Consider the following 6,611-nt stretch of genomic DNA (forward strand, 5'->3'; position numbering starts at 1 on the left):
CGCACGTTGGGGCTTCTTAATCCAGTAACGACAGGCATTAGGTTCGTAAATCAATGGCAATGACAGAGCGCTTCGTCTAAGGTATCGGATTTTTAAGGTGATTTGTCACCGCCATGTAGGGAGAAGAGGGAAGACTCACGATTCCTTACCGATCTTAAACCGTTTTTTGTTTTAACAGTTTTGTTGTCCAGGGTTTCCTTTATACAAGCAGCTGACAGTGTTGGATGATTCATTCTTTTTCTACAAAAGCCTTAGTGAATTGTGTGTTCTTTTAGGTTATTTTTTTTCTACAGAAATATTTCGTAACATCTATACACTTAGTCTTTTTAACAAATTCAGTCGAGTATTTTACTTTTTTTGGGGGGGGGGGGGGGGGGGTTACACCATTTTGTAGGAAAATTCAAATTAAATGTGTTTTAGATTTATTAAATGTACATCATATTTATGATACAGAACAAACATGTATGTAGTTAGATTGAAACCTGTGATATGTTATCGTGTGTATTTGGCGATCATAAACCTTTGTTGTCGGTCGCTGACCATTTCCTGCCAGCATAAATAATGAAATACCACAATCGTGGAATCTTGACTCCCGGTCCATCTTTTCAATATTTCATAAAGTACGGTGCCGGAATAACGAGCAATACCTTCATGGCTCCACGGCGCATCGCTCTCTTTGATCAGCAAAGATAAGTTCCGACTATTTACCTGTTCACGTCCACAACTGGTGTTACCGCCCAAAGGAGTTTTCTCGGGATCTGTAGGTCCCTGCGGAGCGACTTCGGTATTCATTTCAAAGACTGAGTGGACACTATTTTCCAATTTTTGCACCTGAAGTCGTTTGTACCCGGGAAGGTATAATTTGCTGGCGATGTGTAAAGGTTCATTAGATAATTATGATCTATCAATGACAGTGATAAACAGGTGAAGATTGTTTATCGCATCTCCAAACTCGCCATTTCTAACTTGAAAAATATGAATGCATCATGCACACAGGGGCTTATTATGACCCAGTGCCTCAGTATAGAATGGTTTTATACATAAACACGTTACCATCCTCATTTTAACATTTTACCGTTGATTACAGATGCTCTATTAGGTGTTAAGATGATACTATGCTCTCCCGTTATTAACGTAAAGTATCAAACTTTTGACATTTTTGATTGATTAAACATCGTACTTTAGTCACCTCAAAGTGCGGAGTTTCTCGCCATTATCCAGAGTTCATTTACATGAATGAAAAATAGCAAACCCCTCAGTTCAATAGTAACAAATTCCATATATATATTAATTTATTTTGGCATTTCGTTGTGTCAGGTATGATGTGTGTATACAGTTTTATCTAAATTCGCGAGATGTATGGTGTTAAATTAAGTTGATCCCGAAAAAATGAAAATGAACTTTAACACTTTTTTTTTTTCAAAGCAGCAATATGAAACCTTTTGTACATGTAAGTTTCACAAGGTCTTTTGAAATGTTCTTTAGAACAAGATTTAATTCCCAATATACATGCAAGGGGCCATGCGATATTTTCACCAGGCTGGGACCGTTCAGTGCAAAGTATGATGGGGCAGGTACTTTTTTTGGCATTCATTAGGGTTGGACAAGAAATTTTTTTAATAACAGTAGATAGGAAATCAATATTTTTCCTTTATAAAACTGTATGATTAAAAATAAACACTTAAAATAAATTACCAAATCATACATGTACAATATGTATGCAAATACCTAACTATGGAACCTAATATTATAATCATTTTATTATTATTTTCTGTAATCCCTGTATTTTATAATGAAGTGAGGGAACACTTCATTGTCTTATATATGAATTGTAATTTATAACCCTGATCCCTCAAATCACAAGTTCCTCCTTTTTTCCAGCATTTAGACCTGACCTTGAGTGCTAAACTGTCTTCTGTTTCCTTTAATGTTTCCAGATTGTCTGGAAATTAAGATATTATTTTTAGATTTAGACTGTGTAAGCTATTACAAAGAAAAAAAACAATACCAAATTTGCCATATTTCATTGAAAAATTGAAGGAAAAAAAAACAGGTGGTAAATTAAGGAACACTTCAATATCGATTTGACTGACCTTATCATGATGATAGATGCTTGCTATGAAAATTCAAGTCTTCTTACTATTTTTCAGTTCTTTAAAAAAAATTTTTATTTAAATATTTCGGATTTCCAACGTCACTGAAGAGACATAATTTGTCGAAATCCGCATCTGGTGCATCAAAATTGGTACCGTATATTAGTTACATTATATTATTTTAGATTTATAAAGTACATGCTCTTACAAGAAAAACAATACCACGTTTTCCATTTTTCTCTAAAAAATAAAAAATGTTATAGTCATTTAAGAGAACACACCAATATAAAGCGACCTTAACATGGTAATAGATGCTTTCAATGAAAATTTAAGTCTTCTTACAATATCAGGAACTCTCTCTTTTTTTCTAGATCAGTAGCATTAAGAATCTTTTGACTATTTCCAATGTAAAAACATGTAAAACATTTTAGATTTTCAAGGTTAAATTGTACCAAAGTGATGAGAGATATCTCTCATCGTCCTGCAGTGTTAAAAATGAAAAAAAAAAATATGGTTCATATTCTTCATTTAACCCAACTTTTTATACATTTTCAAATGCACGTAATCCAAAATCACATTTGAAATTCCCAAACATTTCGTTCTGAAAAGAAATATACCAACTTTTCCTCAACTAAATGGAGTCTGCACCTACAAGTGGTCCAAATCTACCCGACCTCTCTAGATGGCTGATGCTGAATAAATGTATGCATGGATATAAATTTAATTTTGTCACACAAAATGAGGATGGGGCATGTTTACTTCACCTGACTGACATTTGTCCGGTGTCTGTCGTCGGCGTTGTAAACTTTTCACATTCTTCTTCTGCAGAACCACTGGACCAATTTCAACCAAACTTGCCACAAAGCATCCTTGGGTAAAGGAATCAAGTTTGTTCAAATAAAGGACCACGCCCTCTTTGAAGGCAAGATAATTAAGAATTAGTGAAAAATTAATGATTAGTTCAAAAAATCCTCTTCTCAAGAACCACTGGGCCAGAAGAGTTGAAACTTATGCGAAAGCTTCATTGCAATTTGTAGATTTTTTTTTTCAAATCATGACCCCCGAGGGTAGGGTAGGGTTATAATGGACGATCAAGGTCATATAATGACCAGGTGAGTGTTGTGGCTCATGGCCCCTTGTTTTCATTCTGTAAGGTATGGGACTAAAACTTAAAAAAATTTTTTTTTTACCTGTCCTTAAGTGAAATTGTAATTTTTTTGAAAAAAGAAAACTTGGGGATAGATCATTTTATCATAATTGTCAAAGTAGAAGATTCTTATCTTGTATATATATGTATGTTTGTTTTTATGTATGTGTATAATTGTTTGTTGATCCTTATCATGTTTATGCAATTATTTTAGATTGTAGTCGGTGATGCAATGGAAAAAAAAGAATACGTACCATTTGTCCATACACCCAAACAGTAAATCCTAAATACAAAATATTATATGAGAATTATTTTCACATCTGTAGTTTCACAAGTTAGCATCAAGTTAGCAAATGTAATCTTAACCAACATTGCCTTTCTTTTATACCCTGATTTATAAAATATGATTCGATTGTTGATGTTGTACTATATAGACTGAATTATTTTCATAAGTTATATACGGGGCACTCAAAGAAACTCTATATTTTTTTTAATTTTATTTTTTTTTAAACTCTTATTAAAATATACGTTGCATAAAAGTTGGTCATTGTTTTTTTATTATTATTTTCAATTGTAAAATACATCATGATTTTCAATTCAAACAATTTGTTATTCACTGAATTCTCTTTTTACATAATTCTGAAGAAAAAGCTGCAAACACACTACATATTGATCAATTGACAACCATGAAGAAGTCTTTTTTTTCCCATTCATATAAGGCATTTAAGATGAGTTTTAAGAATATGGTTGTTAAAAATATGAAGATAGAGGGTAGTTTTTTTGTTGTTTTTTTTTTTAAAGAAATGTGCCTCGATTCTTGTGTGGTACATGAACTAGATAATACCCATTCATGTTATTTTAAAAAAAAAAAAAAAGTCATCAATTAACTCATATGTAAATTATCTTTTGAATTATACAAGTCACATTATTAACATTATATATGTAGCTATCGACATCCTCAACATAAAGCCACACTCTGCACTTTTTTTCGCATAATCAAATATATTTTACTTTTTTAATTATTTTTTTTTCTTTTTAAAATTATTGCTCATTTAATTCGCGATCTATGATATTGGGTAGCAAACTTTTTACTTTCACTTTTTCTCATGAAAATCGGTAAATGTATGAAATCAGAGTCCAGGGCATTAAGTTGGACGACGAAGTTTTAGCTCATGTCATTATTAAAATTATAAACTATGAAAGAAAAAAAAACATCAATTTATAGAATTCATCCAATTGTCTCCTAAAAGTGGGAAGAATTGAATTGAGCCAAAAAGGCCCACGTTTCGTTGTCAATAACAATAAAATTGTGACAAAAAACTCGTAATGGATCAACAGTCTCAATTTTTCTCCAGGGACGTTCAAGAACGGAATATTAAGTGCTTGAAATGGCCCCCAGAAAGGTTTGCAATCTCTTAATTTAACATTAATGATTTTGTATACATTTCCTCATTAGTGTTAGATGTACTGCTATGTGTGCCGTGACGTGTCTTGGGTACCTTCATCACTTTATATTCCAATGGTCGCCCGGGGAAATCAGCGAAATGAAAAAGTCGATTGATACAGGGAGGATAAAAAAATAAAATTCACAAAGACTTTAATAAAATTGATGTATGGATCAAGAGGTAGCTATCGGTTTGCCACAAGAAATAAATTTTATTTGAGGGTTTTCGGTAGTCGTAAGAAAACAAATGATATTCTGATGATCATAATGGTATTTTGTTTGTATTTATTACTAGATTTTACATTTCTGTATATTTTTAATCTACCAAGTTTGTGATTAGATGCGATCTTTATCCGAAAAGTGTTGTTTTCTCTGTCCTAGCCTTTTGCGAGGAAATAGAGAATACACAACGATCTGGGTAAAAATTAAATCCATTCACAAAACATGGGAGATTCTTATAAACATTTTACTCCCTCTTTCCTGTTTGTTGTTTTACAACACATACTAACGTCAACAATATAACGCTGTTTAAAAGTAGTGTTTATTGTAATAAAAATGAGGTATTGTTTAATACATGCAATATCTTTTGTTCACCAATGTTATTAATTGAATTAAATTAAGAATTCCATTTCGATCCTCCAGAATTATTTTGTCCACATCTTGCGACGATAGAATAAAAAGTGTGGAAAGCGAAGTTTTTCCAGAGAGTGAAACCCAGCTCCTTCTTCATCTGATGTCTCAAGTATTTTCGATATACATAATTTATATATATTTATATATAGAATAAAGATGCTACACATTGTCAAATCCTTCCCTGAGTAATGAAAAACAATAAAGAAATTATTTCTGAATTGCCTCTGTTCTTATATATTTTCTGGATGTTCATGTATTTCATGTATTTATGATTGATTAACATTGTTGTGAGATTACATAATAGAATTCCAGTTTAATAAAGACAAACTTCCTATTTCATCTGATGCTTCAAGCATTTCTTGATATATTTTATATATATAGAATAAGGGTGGCTTTAAGGGAGAAATTCTTTATACAGTTTACATTAAAAAAAATAATAAAGCCTTAACAAATTTCAATAATGATTTATTTTAAAGTATCCCATATCTAATATTGAATTACAAAGCAAAATAAGTATAGACAAGCAAAAAGCTAGCTCTTTAGAGGGCACACAAAGCTTCAAAATATTCTGCCCCTTATGTGTTTGTACTCTTTCTGTCCTTTTGTTCTCTTTATTTCTGACCACCCCTTCTGTTTTTATTCCTTCTGTTCTTCATTTTTTCTTCTTTTTGACCACCCCTTTTGTGTTTGCCCTCCACTGTGGTGATCAATCCTCTTTCTGTCTTTTCCTTTTGTTCTTATCCTCTTTTCTGTTCATCCTTTTTTTTTTGTTATTTTTTATATGTCCTCGATCATTTTTGTGCCTGTCCTTTTTCACTCCTCTCCAGTTCTTTTCATCTTTCTGTCCATTTGTTTATATCCTCTTTCTATCCATCCCATTTCTTTATATTCTCTCTCTTTCATCCTTTTTTGTGCCTATCTTCCTTCTGTCCTCCATTTCATGCTTTTCCTCTTTCTGTCCTCTCCTGTGCTTGTCCTCTTTTAATTCTCCCCTTCTATCCTTTCCTCTAAGCAAGGGAAGATCTGCTACAGTGTCGGATTGATTATCCATTAGTATGATAATGTAACCGCAGACTGAGACTATTGAAGTTTAACCGGCCTCTTTTTGGTACCATCTGCTGTGTGTTAATTTCTTTCAGTTCATAGTGTTTTAGCATTCTTCTTGTATTGGTTTATTGTTTTGATTTCATATAGGGTGAAGTAAAGAAAAAAGACCAAACTCATATTTATCAACCTGCACTAAAAATACAGGCAATGGGAAGAAATTTCTATGTCTCAGCATATGTCTTTACAT

The sequence above is a fragment of the Saccostrea echinata genome, unplaced genomic scaffold (assembly GCF_033153115.1).
Source record: "Saccostrea echinata isolate AGI-Se365-2 ecotype Australia unplaced genomic scaffold, CSIRO_AGI_Sech_v1 ptg000056l, whole genome shotgun sequence".
Lineage (NCBI taxonomy): Eukaryota > Metazoa > Mollusca > Bivalvia > Ostreida > Ostreidae > Saccostrea > Saccostrea echinata.